At 34.1% G+C, this 20,232-nt stretch overlaps 1 protein-coding gene across 6 annotated transcripts in view; it reads left to right on the forward strand.

Moving 5' to 3' along the window:
- SNX29 (sorting nexin 29) overlaps positions 1–20,232 on the forward strand; it is a 629,780-nt gene that overhangs the window by 510,703 nt on the left and 98,845 nt on the right. The window contains exon 20 of one of the 6 annotated variants that reach the window (XR_004230463.1): positions 3,805–3,882. The exons of the other annotated variants lie outside the window; for them this stretch is intronic. The gene's annotated coding sequence lies outside the window, so the exon portion shown is untranslated. The remainder of the gene's footprint in view (positions 1–3,804; positions 3,883–20,232) is intronic. 6 annotated transcript variants of the gene reach the window in all.

Consider the following 20,232-nt stretch of genomic DNA (forward strand, 5'->3'; position numbering starts at 1 on the left):
AAGTCCATTTTGGCTGCTACTTAAGACAGATCTGGGGAATTCTTATGATCTTCATTATTTTTAAGGACATATTGAGTACAGGACATAGAATTAATTCTCAATACGTTCAGAAGACTAATGGTTCATTGGTAAAACTGCATAACTCAGTGTTTCCAAATGCTTCTGATAGCCTAGTGAGTTTTGGTACATGGCTACTAACTGCTTTGATATCATTGAGGGCTTATTCTCTAAAGATTTTTGATTATTGCTTGGCAAAGAAAAATCATTGGGACCAAAAACATGTCTTTTTTATGATGGGTATAAAATCATGAAGAAATATCCAAGCTGATCCTATGATGTATTTGGGTTGATTGAATAATAACTCTTGTGTTACCTTAACCCTTACAACTGTTAAATTAATATACATTAATGTATACGTTAATACATAAATTAATATACATTTTGGAATACATATTTCAGAATATCATTCAAACATTCTACAAAGTTTATCCTTTTATTAGATAAATTTTTTCAGTTCTCATTGTCTAGATATCTATTTTGAAGACTGACTTTTTATCGGTAACCACTGATAATAGTGATGATAATCATCTGTATTCAGAGTATTCAAGTATTAAAATGTCCTCTTAAGTAATGAGCAATTTGTTAATGAACTTGCTTTTTTGAACTAAAGAATATTTGGTTAACAAACATATTCATTATCTTTTGTAAGTATAGAATTTATCTTTACCAAGCAGTTCACATTAGAAGATAATTTTCTTTTATATCAGCTACAATCTGGAAGTTCAGATGATGAAGTTCAATCGCAGTAGAATTTGATACTTGATTCTTGGAGCCAAGACAGCATGGCATACTGTGAAGAACACTAATCAATAGTTAATCTTTTTTGTTTTCTTTTTGATTTCCGTGTATAGGCCCCTAAAGTTTCCTTTCCTCATTTTGTTGACTCCTAAAGCAGACACTGCTGCTATCTGTATCTATAGTATATGGGCATTAAAATTGATAATTAATTTTGAATATCGCAGACTTGGGATTGAAAAGAAAGCTTCATGTTTAACCTTATAGAGAAATTTGAGATTATTTTTAATAGGGTTTTTGATCATTTTTTTGCATGTCTATGTGTTCCTCCATTTCCTCTTCAGGAGAACCATCTGTTATTGAAAAGAATTTTCTCCTAAAGGAAAAAGAGGCAGAAGAAAGTCAGAAAATCAAGCAATACATCAGAAAATTCTGACATGATTTTCAGTATTCCACCCTTATAGAATTTCCTTTCTTCCTCTATCTCTACAAAAGAACGTTTAATTGTATTTTCTCCTATCTTTTCTATGAGAAAAAATTGTTCTTTATAATTTTGCAACATGCATTCTATTATTGTTTTGTAATAGCTCTTCTTTCCATTTACATTATTTTAGTTATTGTATATGTTGTTTTCCTGCTTGTTTTATTTTTGTATCAGTTCTAAGTCCAGTCTTCTCTGTCTTTATTGTGTTCATCATTTCTTATAGTTTTTCAATTCCAATGCCTTGTTGTAGCATTTTGTGTGGTCATTCTCTAATTGATAGTCTCTACTTTTTTCCAATTCTTTGCTACCACAGAAAGTGCTGCTTTGAATATTTTGTAGAATATGAAATCTTCCTTTTTTTTTTTTTCCAATGGTTTCATGAGGCATACACCTGGAAGTGCGTTATCTGAGTCAAAAAGTATAGATACATACAATTCCTTATTTTTCTGAATTGTTGTACTAATGTAGGGCCTCATGAACAATGGATTTGTGTTCCTGTCTTTCTTCATCCTCTCCAATATTGACCGTTCCCATCGTTTATCATCTTTGTCAGCTTGCTAAATGGAAGGTGAAACTTTAGTAAGATTTGCTTTTTTTCTTATATGTAATTTGGAGCATTTGTAAGTATTTCTGGTAATAGTTTGTAATTCTTTTCAAAACTGACTGTTTTTTATAGCCCTTAACAGATTATTTATTGTGCAGTGTCTTTTGGTCCGAGGTGTTTCCATTAATTATCTAATATACTTGTTAAAAATATTTATTCCCATTCATCTGGGAATCTTGAGATTTTAAAGGACTGGAATACTAAGAGGAGATTGCTAACAACAACAAAAAAGTATAAATGGGATTTTTCTACTCTATTCATAGCAGAGAGGTTTGGCAGGTAGATTTAAATATGATCTAAGAGGTTATCATGTAATAAGCACTGGCTTTGGAATGAGACAACTGAGGTTCAAATCCTTGCTTTTTAACTTACCATCTGTATGATTTTGGCCAAGTCATTTAATACCCCATTGTGCTTCATTTTTCTCAATTATTAAATGATAAGTTTGGACTAGATCATCTCCAGTGTCTTTTTTATATCTGAATCTTGCAATTCTGTGATTCTGGGATCAAAAACTGTTTCACAACTTTAATAAGTTGTTTTCTCTTTTTTTCTCATTTCTCTTCTATTTCTATGTCATTTCACAGAGAGTGCTGATCAAGAAAGTACTTGGAAACTTTAAAAATAGTATTTTAAAATGACACATCTGAGATACTCTTATGGACTACTTACTGATGTTTCTTGTCTGAATAGAGTTTGCCAATATTACCTCAGCAAAAAACTAAGTTTTGCATTACCAAAAGCCTAGGTTCAGTAAATATTCATTTATTAAGCCTAAATAAGATTTAAGAAACTATCATTTTTCTCAGGGTTAATAGATTAGTTCACTGAAAGTTCATCCGGCTTCATTACCTGCTTTCCTGAAATTAAGGCAAAGCAAATCTGTTTCATATATGCTTCAAGTGTTTGGCTTACTGTAGAAATTATGCATTTAAATCCTCATTAAAAGTACATTTACCAGTGTATGATAGAAGATCAGGCTGGACTTCATTAAATTGTGGAAAGCTCCTTTTGAGCTTTTAGATTCATGCATTTTAAAATATCCCCACAGAAAAAAGTACACTGACTGAGTAGAATTTAGAGCAGGAATTAAGTTAACCTTAGAAGATGTTTGGATTTATGGAATCCCACTGTTTCTTTGTGTACTTATGAGGAGGAAAGGCAGGGGAGAGTTATCCTGTAGAAGTCAAGGTTCAATATAGAGTACCATACAAAATTGTGCACTCTTTTCCATTTCTCTAATCATTTGTTATCTATGTTGAGTCCCATTGGTGCCTGCATATAGAGCACACAAAAGATTTTTCCTCTCTTGTACGTTAAGAAATTTTCAAATGTCAATAGGCATAGAAGGGTAGGGACTAGGTGAGATAGAAGAAGCATTCATTTCTTCTCTCAAGGTCTTAGTGTTCTTCTTTGTGGTTTTTGGCCTAAAATTTTGGAGATGACCTATGTTTTTCCACTTGTACAATGTGTTTGTCTTACCTTGTGAATTTAGAATAACTGCCTGTTAGGTGTTCCTGTGCAAAAGACAAGGAAATAAATTCTGGCTAAGATTTACTAGTGCAGACAGTCACAGATTTCTACAAGTTCTACAAGTTGTAGATTGACCAAACTCAAGGGGAACTCTGCCAAAAACACCATCTTTTGGAAGAGGGTTTTACTAAAATTTTCTCTTGCTTTTTCATGATGGAGGCATAGAGTAGCTCAAACACCATCAAAAATTGGATGGTTTATCAAACATAAAATAGAAAGAATATTATTTCAAGTGACTGAAACTACAGATTAAATGCCCTAGAAGCTGAGCTTATTTATAGTTTTCACATTCTGGTAACCATTGTGTAAAGTGTGTTAAGTGTTAAGGAAAAATAATTTTTATTATATAGATTACATTCATATTCTTTTTAATGTCTTTTTTCATTAGATACCAAACACTTCTTGACTGAAAAATCATACCAGAAGAGATGTATAAGTAGACTACCAAATTTGAACATGTTATTTTGTAAGTTAAAATTGAAAAAATTTTCTTTTCTATCCAAATTCACACTCAGGAAAAACTTAATCCTGAAATATCATGGATGATGTCAATAAATAGCCCAAAGCTAAATTCTTTATGGACTTAATGAGAGTTCCTTCCTTAAATGGAAGATGATGGAAGTTCTTTGGAAACTTAAGCATGAATATTATTTGAATGGAGAAGCTGAATTTCAGTATGCCAAAAAGATATTAGGATTATTTTAGATAAATTGTTGGAATTGATGTTTGTCAATTAATTGATACTGATGTTGCCCAGTGAACAGTGCTTTTATCCTCATTTTCCCCTAAAATTGTTCAATTATTTTCCTTTTCATTTCACAGTTAAAAGATAATAGTTCTCTTACACCATCACCTTTCAAAACACACACACAAACATACACACATCTTCCATAACTTTTTTTGGTTGAAAAAAGAAAGTCATTGTTGAGTAAAATTTGCAGTCAGAAGAGGTCTTAGAAGATCATCTAGTCCACAGCTCACTTCCCCATTTTTAAAGGTAAGAAAACCATGGCCCAGAAAAAGTAAATGCATTGTCCAAAGTCACAGTTGGAACAAAACTGATATTCAGGCTCCAGGTTTTCTGATTCCAAATGCAATATTTTTTCCACTATGCCATGCAAAAGAAATGTGTTGCGTTGCTATTATATAAAGTCAGTTGCCCTAGATACTTAATTCTTTGTGTTGATTCTTTTAACAGCAGTGTTTGTTTCTTTACGAGGAGATATTCCTTCTAATATACTTGTGAATTCAGTGAAAATTCATATGTTATAAACATAACTTATATATGTGTTTTATATATATGAAATATATATTAAAATAAAATAACAAAAATAGCATAAAACAAATATGTGTATATATTATATGATATATTTTATAATATATATGTTAATATGTACATATATATGTATATGTATACTTTTTAAATCATCATTGATCATCCATCATGTTGTCTCATTAAGTAGGTTTTCCATTCTGGGATCAGAATAAGATAATTCTTAGTAATTCTAGTTTTACAAATCTGAGATACCACTATACACTTCTCAGATTGGCTAAAATGACAGAAAAAGATAATGATAAATGTTGGAGGCTAGGTGGAAAAACTGGGCTATGTGGAAAAACTGGGACACTGATACATTGTTGGTGGAATTGTGAACAGATCTAACCATTCTGGAGAGCAATTTGGAACTATGCTCAAAAAATTATCAAACTGTGTACCCTTTGACCCAGCAGTATTACTACTGGACTTATGTCCCAAAGATATTTTAAAAGAGGGAAATGTGCAAAAGTATTTGTGGCAGCCCTTTTTGTAATAGCTAGAAACTGAAAACTGAATGGATGCCCATCAGTTGGGGAATGATTGAATAAATTATGGTGTATGAATGCCATGGAATATTATTGTTCTATAAGAAATGACCAGCAGGATGATTTCAGAGAGGCCTGGAGAGACTTACATGAACTGATGCTAAGTGATGCTAAATGAGCAGAACCAGGAGAGCATTTATACATGGCAACAAGATTATATGAAAATCAATTCTGATAGACATGCCTCTATTCAACACTGAGATGATTCAAACCAGTTCCAGTTGTTCAGTGATGAAGACAGCCATCTACACCCATAGAAAGGACCGAGGGAACTGAGTGTGGTTCACAACATAGCATTTTCACTCTATTTGTTTTTTGCTTGAATTTTATTTTGCTTCTCTTTTTTTTCTTGTGCAGCATGATAATTGTATAAATATGTATGCATATATTGGATTTAATATATATTTCTACTATGTTTAACATATAATGGACTACTTGCCATCTAGGGGAGGGAGTGGGGTAAGGGGGGAAATTGGAGTACGGGATTTTGCAAGGGCTAATGTTGAAAAATTGTCCACTGTTTTGGGGGAAAAAAGCTTTAAAAAAAAAAAGTTTTCCATCTTCTCTTCTAATCTGTCTGTTCTACTTCTTATCTCTTTCTTCACTTCTTTTATTAGTTCTTCCAAACAGTCTTGGAGTCTTTGCAGATATTTCCCATTTTTTTCTTTAGTTTTAGTTATAGTAGTTGAATATAGAATATATATTGAATATAGAATATTGCTCCAGGCTTCTCTTAACTTATATTTCTTCATAATATTAAAATTTTTTTCATTCATTGTTTGGTCATATCCTCTTTTCTCCTGGTTCCATTCCCACTCCACTTCCACAGCCCAAAACACACATACATACACACACAGGCAGAGCAGGTATCTCTTTCCCCTTTTGAATTATATATCTAGTTCTGTGTGAATCATTGCTGAAGGAGATGCCATCAGAGGTATCTAACAAAAATCCTTAGTCATTATTCATCCCATTTGTAGTTATAGTTTTCTTGGCGCCACAATTTACTATTACAGTTTTGAAGCGATGGATAGGAAAGTAGCTATTGTGCATAATTAGTATTTGACACAGACTTTGAGGTGATTGATGACCTTTCATTCTTCCTGTTTCTAAGATCAATTTTATTTTTATTCCAGTAGCTGTAAATATGATTTGAGGTGCATAGTTAGGTAAAATATAGAGCTGACATCTTTGATAACTTCCCAAGGTGCCTAAGAAGACTCTTAGTGACCATGATCTTCATCTTTGCTGGTCTAAATGTTCTTTTTTCTTAACTATTGTAATTAAGCACATGAGGCTTATTTTTAAAGTGGGCGTAGGTGGATAGAATTTGATATATCAACCTCCACAAAATCTACCCCATATACTTATACCAAGCTCTTGATCATAATGTCTCTGATTATTCTCAACCCAGCTGCAGATCCGTTTCCTACAGAGTTACATATCTTGGAGATGATGTGAACAGGACTAATTCCACCAGGTATTATCAACTGAACATATCAAGATGCAGTAATCCTTACATTGTCATGTTTCTTTAGCTTGCCTTTATTAATGGAATTACCAGTCCTTTCTTTGGCTTTGAACTGTTAATTCTCTCTAATTTCAGCTGATTTGCTTTATTTTCTTGTTTGCTTGCCTTCTTTCTTTCTTTTCTGACCTCTTGTGTATTCTTATTGAAAAGCTGGTATTGATATCCTCATTTATGTTTCATATAATTCTGTCCTTTTGCTAATTCTGTTTCAACTAACCCACTCGATCATTTCCTTACAAATCAGTTCTTACCCACATAATAGCTTTGGCATCCAAAGTAAAATCATTTAATCTCTTAGTGCTTTAGGCAATTCCTTAGACAAAACTTGAAGAGATTTTCACTGGTAAAGGTAATTTCTTCATCTGGGAGTTTCTCATTTCAGTGAAATCACAGATTCAGTCCCAATCACTGTCTTAGCAGGCGATCTTTGAGAGTTATTAGGAGCAAAAATTTCAAATCAACATGTGACTAGTCTCTCAGAACTTACTGTTCTCCAAGAATTTTGGACTGAAATCTCCAGGACTTTAAAAATTTTTTGTTTCCCATTCCTCACACATTTTTTTTTTTTTTTAATGTTTTGTCTTCTATGATTGAAATGCAAGCTTCTTGAAACAGGGGCTGCTTTCTTTTAACTTTTATTGTATCTCCTACCTCCCGTCCTCCTTCCACCTCCCTTTCTTCCTTCCTCCCTTCTTCTTTTCCTCCCTCTCTCCCCTCCCTCCCTTCCTCCCTCCTTCCCTTTTTCCTTCTCTTCCTCCCTCCCTCCTTCCCTTCCTCCCTCTCTTCCTCCCTCCCTCCTTCCTTTTCTCCTTCCTTCTCTCCCTCCCTCTTCTCTCCTTCCTTCCCTCCCTTCCTCTCTCCCTTCCTCCTTCCCTCCTTCCCTTCCTACCTCCCTCCTTCCCTCCCTTCCCTCCCTTGTTCTCTCCCTCCCTTTCTCCCTTCCTCTCTTCCCCTGCTTGGTAGACCATGCTGGAGCTTGAGGTCCTTTTAGCTTAAGAAAACAAATGACTTCTATACCTTCTTAACTTCTATTCTATTACTTCTATACTTCTTAACATGTACCCATTTTCAGATCCATTTGAATGACATCTGGCAGATTTCTTAGACAATAATATCCCCTAGTAAGTGTTAGTGTATGTTCCTAAACCTAAAGGAACATTATTGTGTTGTGGCTGAAGAAATATCTTTAATGTTCCCTCTCCATGTCAGCAAGGTTATTCTCAAGACTTTATTGGCTTTGAGGACTAAGTACTTAAGCTGTTGAAATAACTTTATTCATCATTTGAGAACCCCTTTCTCCTTTCTGCCCTCCCCCTCAAAAAACCCCCAAAAAATAGAGCATGAACAGCTCCATCTGCTGTCTAAGGCATTCTAAACTTATTTTGAATCTGAGGTATCTTACTGAGTCCTCTCAAGCCTAGTCTTGTGTGTATGTATGTATGTGTATATATATATATATATATATATATATATATATATATATATATATACACACACACACACACACACACACACACACATATACACATATATATATATATATGTATATATATATATAAATAATGCAAAAACATCTCTTTAGAGCAGGAAAAACTGAGTTTTGGTCTTGTTTCTACTTGCTTCTACTACTAACAATGTAATCTTTGGCAAGCTATTTACCCCTAATGGGCTTCTTGGTCATTTGCACCATAGTGCAGGACTATTTTTATTCAGTTAATGATTTAGTTCCAGAAATCCTAGTTGTAATGCATTTGATCCACTTGATGTTTTTTGAACATTTATTTATATTCTTTCTCCACCCCCATCCCCCGCAAAAAAAAAAAAAAAAAAAAAAAGCCCAGTAGAAGCCACTTTCATCACAAAACTGTCATTCTCATTTGATATTGACTAAGAATTGCTGATATTTGCCAAGGATTTTAAAAATGCTTTTTTACTTTCCTTCCTTCTTTTGGAATATACCTTTACTATTTAGCGAACTAAAATTGGCAAGCTATCCTGTTATCAGATTAACAAAAGATATATTTATATATACATATGTACATACACACACTCACCCCCCCACACACACATACACATCTTTTCTATCCCTGATGACTCTTTAATTAAATTCTGCTCCATAACTTGTCTTGCTGTTACTTAAAACTCCCCCAAACCAAGGATCCCTCCCTTGTCTTCTTCCCTCACTCTTTACTTCTCCAGTGCTCATCTTCCCCTCCCCCCTAATTTTAAAATAGATTTTAGAGGATACTATAACCTTTATGGTATATACATAATGTTACCTATTGAACCTATTGATGTGAGTAGATTTTCAGAACTATGAGTCCTTCCTCTCCCTCTAATGCCTCTGTATCTATTCTTCCTCTGTACCTCATTTGTATGATTACTATTTTTACCTTAACTTTGTCAATCTTTGTTTTGAGCTATTCTATTGTTGATGTGAATCTTAAACATTTAGTACCCTTTCCCATGTAAACAATTTGTCTATGTTTAAATAATTTGTTCATGTTTGAGTTCCTTAAAATTGATCTCTGAAATTGGCTTTTATATGTTAACTTTTCTGTTAAGTTTGGGTTTGGTTGATAGAAAGTCCTGGAAATCTACAAGTTCATTGGAATGTCCATTTTTTCTCATTCAGAATTATAGATAATTTTGCTGGAGACTATTTTTTGGTCGCAGGCCTAGTTCTTTTGATTGTTGGTAGATATGATTCCATAGTACCTATGGTCTTTTATTATAGCATTTAATGAATCTTATACAGTTCTAATTGTAGCTCCAGCTTATTCTTGCAAAATTTTCTCTTTAATCTGGAGTTTTTGAAATTTGGCAATAATATTCCAGGGTGTTTTCTACAAAGGGATCCCTTTGAAGTGGTGATTTTTTTTTTTTTTTAACTTTCCTCTCATGTTCTATCACTCCAGGACACTTTTCCTGTATCTTGGTTCTCTTTTATTGTGCCAAGGTTCTCTTTTTGGTCACAACTTTCTGTCAATTCAATTATTCTTATATTTTCTCTTCTTGATCTGTTTTCCATATCTGTCATTTTTCTTATAAGATGGTGTAGCATCTGGAACTCTGAAAGGGTGTACTTGACTCTCCAGCACGGTGCTTGTAGTTAAATACCTACTTGGTGTGAGATGGTGGTTCTCTAAGCACATACTTGATGTAATGATGTTGTCAATCTAGTTGTGGTATACTTAGGGTAATGTGGTGATGGGATATGATGCCCCGTGTGGTGTGGTGAGGTAGTCATGCTGAGGTATTTAAGGGAGTCCCAGAGACAGAAGGTTCTCTCAGTGGTGCTCTCAGCCACAGAGAAGTCTTCAGGCTCCAGAGTCCAGAGTCCAGACTCCATCTTTGATCAGCCATGTGGTGGCTGCTCTCCTGCCTCCTTCATTTCATTCCTCCACTAAGCCCAAGGCCTTAGGCTGATGCCAAGGTCCACCAGAGAGCTAGGCCGGACATTAAAAGATGTTTCACATTTTATTCTATTTTTTCATTCTTTATAATCTGTTTTATTAAGTCTTGGTCTCTCGTAGCTTCACTAGCTTCCTCTTGCCCAATTCTAATTTTCAAAGAATTATTTTCATCTTTGAGACTGTACTTCCTTTTCTAGTTGGTTAACTTTTTTTCATGATCTTGCTTTTCTTGGATGGGTTTTTTTGTTTGTTTTTAGTTTTTCTTTAATGTCTTTCATTTACTTTTTAAATTCTTTTTTGAGTTCTTCTATAAATTATCTCTGGGCAGGGAGCCATTTCATGTTGCTCTTTGAAATAGAAGCTTTTTTTTTTTTTTTTTTTTTTTTTTTAAATCTAAAGTGTCCTCCCCAGAATATGAACCCTGGTCTTCCCTATTCCCATAATATGTTTTAATGGTGGGGTTCTTTCTTCTTTGCTGGTTCATTTTTTTTTTTTAAATAAGAGATATTAGTATTAGTGTTAAGCATATCTAATCATAGTGGGAGGGATCGTGCCTCAAGCTTCCTGTCAGCTCTTCACTCTGACAAGGAACCCCAAACCTAAAGCTCAACCCTCCAGCAAGTGCTCATAGCTAGCAGCATACCTGCCCCATGTTTCTTCACTCATTGGATACTGGTTTCTTTTCTCCTGGGGCCACATCTCAGCAGCACAGTTGTGCTTGGTATTTCCAATCAACCAAAGTTCATGTCTCTTGTAGGACTCAAACCCCTATTTGACAAATTTCCTGTTGAGGCTCCAGCCATATCCAGCTAACCAACCCTGAGAGGTCCCCACTTGATGCTTCTGAGGAGCTAGCCTGAGTTTGCACTCAGACAAGTTAATTCTCAGTTTGAGGTCTTTCTTCAGATCTTTTCTGGTTGTATCTGGAGGACTCCAGTTTTGCCCCATCATCTTGATTTTCACCAGGCTATGTTCACCCTGAGGTTCAAATTTATTTTATTTGTGGGGAAAATCCAGAGAGCTTGAAATTTAGCAACCTAACCTGCCATCTTCCCAGAATCCTTCAATGATGACATAATATTTTTATGATTATAATTAAATATTGTGTTAACCCAATAGAATAAAGTAAGCATAAGGGATCTTTCTTGAATATTTATTGAGGATCTCTAATTATGGATTATTTACACTAAGAAAGTTTAATGTAAAGTGGATGGGGTGGGAAAAGTATAATGAAAGGCTTCTGAGTGCAAGTTCTGAATTAATGGAGTATTTTTTAAACTTTTCATTTATTTAAAATTCTAATAAATATTATAATGGGTACTAATAATAAAATTAGGTAAGATAATGGAGAAAATGGCAAATTTCAATAGACCTAAATTGCATAAGAATGTATTGTAAACTTAGAGTTCTAACCAGTCAAAAATAAATTATTAGATCTCAGAAAATGGGGTTTCCTTGAAAGAAACTGTAGTTTTTAAGCTGCATTCCTTTTCTCATAAGACTCTGAAATTATTGGAAATTTTACATAGTAAAAATTAATATGTATCCTGAGTTTTCACATAGTTATTGAAAAATTTAAGATCAAAGTATTTTATAATTTCTCTTCTCATTATACCTAGGAGAAGTTGGAGATAAAGAGTGATTATTGGTTTTTTTAGCCCAAATGAGTTGCATTTTTTTAGTCTTTCCTATTATTCCAGTTTTACCAAGCTCATTAAGGTCCTTTCCTTCTAGTAAATCAGTATAGAAATCGATAGATACCTAGAAGGTCACTGAGAAAATCATGGACTGTGAGAGAATCTAACATTTTCCCCTTCATTTTATAGATCAGCAAACTGAGCCGATCTGCCTAAGGTTATATTAGAAGTCTTATGATTTCTTGCCCTTTCCACTCTACCAGAGATGTATAGTTTGTATTTGGAGCAAAGTTGTTTCCAAAAGCCAATTTTTCTTCTCTCAGCAAAGTTTAAAGATGATGAAAACAGAACAGATCCAGCTTTGGGTGATTGGTATGTTCTGCAGATGCTGCCCTAGTTTATACTTTTATTAGTGAGCTTTTGTAGTATTGCGCTGATGGACTAAGGCAGAGAAGGCTGGTTTGGGCCAGAAATCTGTTTGAAGCAAACAACCAATGCCAGCCCACAATCCATTTTGAACATATTGATTTTCATCAGTTTGGCATTACTGGGTGCACATGTTGAAATTTGGCAGCAAGTCTGCTGATAGAAACTGTAATTAGATGTGAAAATTATAATAATCTTGTCAGCTCAACTAAAAGCATTCAGATAGGACCAGGATATTAATATTCTGCATCAATAATTAATAAAAAAATTATCTTAAGATTTTACTTAGTGTTTTACACCTGTGATTGCTGGAGGGAATGGAGAGAAATTCAACTTTGTTTCTACTACCAAAGGGCAGTTATTCCATTGGGGACTCAGGTAATTTTTTTTCTTAAGGAGAAGAATTTTAGAATTTAGTTACATGCAAAAAGTTTCACTTCCTTTTTTTTTTTTCCTGAGACAGTTGTAGTTAAGTGACTTGCCCAGGGTCATACAGCTAGGAAGTGTTAAGTGTCTGAGGGCAAATTTGAACTCAGGTCCTCCAGGGCTGGTGCTCTATCTACTGTGCCATCTGGCTGCCTCAAAATGTTTCATTTCTAATCAGTTACTGTCTTTGTTCCTTGAGGACTTTGGGAATTTAGTAGGCCTTTTTTTTTTTTTTTCTTTTCTATCTGTGATATCTATGATATTCCTTTAAAGAAATGAAAGAGATAAGGAAATAATTTCCATTTAACTCCCAATCTTTGGATGTCACCAATTGGTTCTGTCTAGAGAAAGATAAAACCCAGAAGGCACTAATGAATCCTAATATGACATCTTAATATACCATGTTAGAAGTATTCACTTGCTTGATTTGGTGTCTTGCAATTGTTAATCAACAACTGAATTGTGTGTTAAGGAATGTTAAGGGATCCCCTTAACTTGTCTTTTAAAATTGTATTATTTTCCAGAAGCACTGGGCCTATAGCATGCAGAAGGCCCTGAATGAATCAAAGACAACGCGTCCCTTGAGCTGACATAACTTGTTTGAAATCCAAACTGGAATCCCTGACTGATGCCAATGAATCTGTTTTAATCTAAGAAAGTGCTTGTACAACTGGGACCCTTGTAGATCATCAGACTATGGTATCTTTATGGTTTAACAGTTGCCCAGGGAAAAGAATGCCATTTTTGGCATTCATCACCTTGCTCCTTCAATGCTTTTGACCCAGGTGTTTGTTATCTGGATGGGAAACCCTATATTAGCCAGTTTCTCTTTAATTTAAGGATAGTATTCATTTATTAACCTTGGGGGACAGATGTGGTTTTCTTAGAATGGGCAGCCTACCAGTGCAGATGCTAATAAATATGCTGGGAATGTACTTAGAAAAAAACCCAAGTTATCTTAGGGATGAATTTCTCACAAAACTTATAAAGGGTGAAACAAAATGGTTTCACTATTAATAATTTAGCTAAGAAATTGCAAGTAGTTCAGATGTGCCAAGAAAATTGAAGTAGATTCCACTTCAAAGAATTTTATTAGCCTTTAACATGCAAGTGGAAATGGTTGTACTACCCTACTTCTAGTCTTGTTCCTACCTTTTTTGGGGGAAGGGGGAAGAATATAATAGTATTTTATTATTTTTCCCTGGATACATTTCAGGAACATTTTTAGCATGCAATTCCACTTTTACAATATTTTGAGCTCCAAATTTTTATCCTTCCCCTATTCCAAAGAAGTTAGACTCTATGATCTAGTTGATACATGTGCCATTATGTGAACCGTTTTCATATTAGTCACAATTGTGAAAGAAGAAACAGAGCAAAAGAAAAAAAAATCACAAGGAATAGAGTAAATGAAAAAAAAAATGCTTTGATCTGCATTCAGAGTCCACCAATCCTATATCTAGATATGGATAGCCCTTTTCTTTCTTTTCTTTTTTTTTAAAAGATAATTTCTTTGTTTTTTAATTAAAGCTGTTTATTTTCAAAACATATGCTTAGATAATTTTCAACATTCACCCTTGCAAAACCTTGTGTTGAAAATTTTTTTTCTTTCCCTTCTCTCCACTCCCTCCCCTAAATGGCAAGTAATCCAATACATTAAACATGTGCAATTCTTTTATTCATATTTCCACAATTATCATGGAACAAAAGAAAAATCAGATCAAAAAGGGGGGAAAAAATGAGAAGGGAAACAAAATGCAAGCAAACAACCACAAAAGAAGTGAAAATGTGCTACGTTGTGATCTACACGCAGTTCTCACAGTCCTTTCTCTGGGTACAGATGGCTCTCTATATCACAAGTCCATTGAAACTGGCATGAATCACCTTGCTGTTGAAAAGAGCCATAACCGTCACAATTAATCATCATATGATGTATAGATAATTTTTAACATTCACCCTTGTAAAACCTTGTGTTCCAAATTTTTTTCCCTCCCTTCTCCTTACCCCATCCCCTAAACAGCAGGTAATCCGATAAATGTTAAACATATACAATTCTTCTATACATATTTCCATATTTATCATGCTCTACCAAAAAAAAAAATCAGATCAAAAAGGAATAAAATGAGAAAGAAAAGAAAAAAGCAAGTAAATAGCAATGAAAAAGGTAAAGATATTATATGTCTCAGTTTCCCTATAGTTTTCTCTTTGAATGCAGATGGCTTTCTATTGGAATTGACCTGAATCACTGTTGAAAAAAGCCATGTCCATCTTTCTTTGTATTTCTAGGACTCATCATGTTATCTGGGCATAAAGTAGAAGCTTAATAAATGTTTATGATGGACTGACTATACTTTAAACAAGTGTTTTTCTCTAATTTGATAGGGAATTTTCCAAAATAGGGATTGTATTGGTAGTTAGAATCACAGTAATGGATAAATGAATGAAATTCCACAATCAGCATTCTTTGCTTATGTTCCTAGGCTGTAGATCATTGATGGAGTTCATTTAGAACTCATCTACTGTACACTCACAATATCTTGTTTTAATTTGTTCATTTGCAGACACATCAATTCTATTATTTACCTCCAATTGATTTTCTATTACAGTTTTCATGATGGATTTTCTAGGTGCCCTTTTTTTCTTTTTCAGCCTTTTATATCCTTCCCTCAAAACCCCCCTCACTTTTACCTTGTTTATTATGTCCCATAAAAGTTTGAGAATATTTGGCTTAATCTCCTTTGTTCACACCCACGTCTAGATTAACTTAATCATTTAACAGGCAAATATTTATCGTCCACTATGTATAATGGATTTGGGAGTTACAAATAAGAAATGGCATTTGCTCTAATTAGATGCATATGTACATAAATATGATAGAAATTAGAGTAGTATAAGTGATAAAATTAGTACACAATGAGATCAAATGAGGAGAAATCATTTCAATCTGAGGAAGATCAGGCAAAGTTTCTGGGAAGAAGCAGCATGGGAGTTGGTCCTTAAAAAATGAATAGGATTTCAAAAACTAAATATTGGAGATGGGGAAAGGCTTTCAGTGTGAGCAAAGGCAAAGAATTGGGAATATGCTGAAGGATTCATACATATCTATGTGAACTACACATATTTTCTTATCTTTTTTGTCTCAGAGGAAGAAATTCTTTTTCTTTTTGAAAGCAAACCATTTTCATCTGTGCTCTAGATTTCACTGTCTTCTAATTCCTTGGGGACCTTGCTCTGATGTTTAACAGCCAACAGAATCTGAAATTAATGTTATATTTTCACAGAATGGGCCTCAAGTTAGGAGAAATGGAGTGAACATGTTAAGGGGAGGGCTCATAAGTGACAACGAGGAAGCAAAAATATGATGCTAACTTCCCATCTAGGACCAGAGTTCCAGGGGAAGGGTGTGCATGAGGCAAAGTACAACCCAGTCTTGGATAGAAAAACCTATCTTCTGAGAATGGGACAGCATGATGTAGAGCATAAGGTGTTCTTGAATGCTAAAAGATAGTCTGCTTATTTCTTTTTGCTTGTTTGTTTTGAAGCAATTGGGGTTAAGTGACTTGCCCAGGGAAATACAGCTAGTGCTCCATCCCTTGTGCCACTTAGCTGCCTTAGTTGTTTATCTTTAGGAATTGCTCTTTTTCTCTTCTTTCTATTCATTCTCAACATGCTTTCCTACCCTCACAACAATTAGTAAGAACTTATAGCATTGATTCTTCAGTCTAAAGTTCTAACCCTGACTTTTCTTTCACCTACTCTCTAGTCCCCATATTTCCAAACTGTCTCCAGGACATTGCTGCTTTGGAAATTTATTTCCTCATAGTCAAAAATGACTTCATTGTTCTATATCATTGAAATTAAGCTTCTTCAAAGTCTTTATTTATAAAATGGGGATAATAATACCTTTATCCTTCCCTCATTTGGAACTACAGTGAAAAAATTTTAAATTATCCAGCTAATAGGACTTTTTTATTGCCACCATCATTATTTAGATGAACATCTGTTGCTGTAATTACAGGACCTCAGTAAATCCCTGGTGATGTTGATGAAACTAATAAGAGCACTATATTCTCCCTATTATCAGTGTTTGGACTGAAGAAAAGTAAAAAAAAATTAATATTGTGGAATGATCTAGTTCTTCTCCTAGTAAGAATTAATTAGGTATTCCACTGTAAGTCAAATATCTAGGAAGCTTTTTTGTAGCTGCTTCAAATGAAGTTAAGAAATCTTTAAGACCTGAGTTCAAATTTGAACTCAGATATTTCACACTTCCTACCTGTGTGATCCTGGGCAAGTCACTTAACCCCAATTGCCTCAGGGGGTGGGGGGAGAGACACTTTTTTTTTAAGGTTTATATCTCATAGGATCATAGATTTTATATCTACAAAGAAAGGCCCAAAGAATCCATCATTTCCAATACCCTTATTTTATATATGAAGAAACTGATTATCAACTAGATAAAATGAGTTACTCAAAATCGTAGAGGAAATTAGTTGTATGACTTGGATTTGAACTCATATTTCCATTGCTCTCTTCATTGTATCATACCATGTTGCTTTAAAAACAAATAAACAAATAGACAGCAATAAAATTAATTTCACCTACATCTCAAAATACTACTTTATAATGGAATGTTTTCCCTGGGTCACAAATGAAAATTCTCATCCTCTCTCCTTGGCAGAGAGATTAAATTGCCTGGGAACTGGGTCAAGTTCCTCAACATGGACACAGAGTAACTAACATTATGGATTTATTGCTCAAATGCATCTGTCATATAGATAAGGTCTAGAGGTCCATAAAGCTTTGTAGTAAATGGGCAGTATTAAGATTTTCTTTGCTTTTGATGAGAATACATATTTTCTGGAGCTTGAGTCTTCATTTTAGGACCATTACTCCTGTGGAATTTTCTGTTCATTTAATTTTTCAACTGTGCCAGTTTCTTGGGAAAGCCAAAATCTTTTGACAAGTTTAGAGAATCTGGGGACTAAGTAAGTCTATGCTCCTCCATTTACCCAGGAAGCACTAAAAGACCAAAGTAGTGGACTAAGCCATTAGCCTATAATCTACTGAAATTCCAGTGATTTGGTTCCTTTCATTAAGTGAATTAGGCTTTTTTCTGTTGGATGGGATTTTGTTATTGGCAAGTTGACTGAGAGCAACAGCTTGTCCTCTGGTGGTTGTATCATATCAGTCAGCACTGCTACAATGCTATAGATAAGTTGATAATCTATGCTAAGAATGATGGCTCATTGTAAAATCCTGAAGTAGTTTGCAAGTTGTTTTCTTTTTTCCCAAAATCAAATAAATCCAATAAAACTAAATGATAGTTTTAAGGTTTAAATCAAATTATTGTATTTTAATTGTTGATGTTATAATCCAAAATATCAGATTAGCCTGAACATGCTCGTCCATATTGAAGACAGAAAACAGAGAAGTTATTACGAGTAACTTTCTATTAGATGTTACACACTTATGTTTCTTTCTACTCTGAAATGAAGATTTCTGTAAATTTTCAGGTTTTCTTTGGTAGGCCCAGAAAAAAAGATTCTCTGAGACTTTAAATTATTAATGGTGAACTTTAGTCATCCTTGTTTTAGATTTTGATTCAGTGAACTCAATGACTTGATGTCACGATGAAAAAAAGGACCTAAGAGTTGAACTATGCATCTATTTCCGATTATCTATGAATTTTTCATCATCTTTGGAAATGCAAGGGAGTGAGTTTCTTTGGATAAAAACATTATGGGGTAGGGGGAAAGAGGATAAATAGGAACATTTGTAACATTACTTCTTATACTAGAGAGCTTCTTCAAGACAAAAATTTTAAAAATTGCCTGCAGCGTATCTTTAATAGGAGACTGTGATAGAGGGCTAGTAGTATGATATCAGACTTGAATTAGAATTTTACTTCTGATTTATTAAGAATGTTGGCAGATTAAGCAAAGAATTGCTGACAGTTAACCTATGTCCTGTATTATACATGCCAAATAAATTCTTGTAAATGTCAATGTATTTAGGAAGTGGGGGAATCAACAAGGGCCAAATGTATGAGTAAACACTAAAATCAGTGTTACTTCTTTCATTTGGCCTCTTTGAATTTGTTTTATATATATATATATATATATATATATATATATATATATATATATGTATATATATTTTTAACTCTTTCACTTGTATAATGGAAGTTTGTAATGTTCAGGCTAGCTTTCTAGAAATCCTTCAGATGGGCCTTGGTCTCAGCAGGATAAACACCACGAGAATGGTCAAGAATATAGGCTAGAGTCTTTATTCTGGCCCAGTCTTGATCTTAGTGGAGGAGTGCTCCAGGAGAACTACCAGGATGGTCAAAGATGGAATGTGTCATTTCCAGTCCTTCTTAGCCCTTATATAACTTAGTACAATTACATCATTACAGCATACTGAATATGTGTGAGAGAACCATTATATCACCATGCTAAGTATGTATGAACTAGAGAACTATCATCTCATCAATTCCAGAGTTATTAATACCTTGTTTCAAATGAACTTCTCCAGAGTTCCATCCCTCTACAGAAGTTCTTTCTCCCTTTCCTCCTTTTGTATCACCTTAAACTTATTTGCCTGTGCTTTACACATAACAAATAAAACCTGTTAGTGGCACTGAAGAGTCTGTTCTATTGGCTTATACAGCATAATTGTTTATATTTACATAATATTTTGTAGTGCTTTACTTGAAATAACTCTTTGAAGTATTGAGTGTAGGTATTAATATTCCTATATAATTGATTAAAAAAAACTATGGTGAAAACAGAGTTTAAAAAAAAAAAAAAACCCTATGACCTGCCTAAATTAACACTAGTAAGAATCACAATGAGGAATTCTAGTCTTCTATCTAAACCCATTTTTCTTCCCTGTACACTATGCTGTTCTCTAACCATGACTTAACTGCCATGCCATTTCCATATGAGGGAATGTTTCTATATATCACCCAGGTTTGCATAGATCTGATTCTTACCTGTTCTTAGATTAATCTAGATACATATAGACATACCATGGAAAGGAGAAGCATGATGGCAAGCGTAGAATATGGTGATATAACATCTTTGAACTAGGAAGAGATGGTAGAGGACACATTTCCTGCCAGATTTTTTCCCCTGGAATACTATTTCCTCCCTTTATTTTTCCTAAGACCTAAGTCATGGAGAGAGGATAAAACCAACAAGAAAAATATAGTAGCAGGAAGAGGAAGAGTGGCTATGAGTCACCATGAAAGTTTGAGAACAACAATTAAAAAGACACCTTACAAAGAATGATGAGTAAATCAGTGGTTGGTATTGCTCTTCATCTTTCACTTGCCCTTACTTTTATTGGGCACAGACAAAATATCGCATGTGATTGAGTGGTAAAACAGACTAGAGAGGTTTCCATTTCTAAATCTGGTTTAGGAAAAATTCTTGTTTCACAAATTACCGTGATCCTATCAGCTTTTTGCCTGCAAGTATTGAACAAAAAGTTAGCTAAACAAATTGTTAAAA

The sequence above is a fragment of the Sarcophilus harrisii genome, chromosome 1 (assembly GCF_902635505.1).
Source record: "Sarcophilus harrisii chromosome 1, mSarHar1.11, whole genome shotgun sequence".
NCBI classification, from domain to species: domain Eukaryota; kingdom Metazoa; phylum Chordata; class Mammalia; order Dasyuromorphia; family Dasyuridae; genus Sarcophilus; species Sarcophilus harrisii.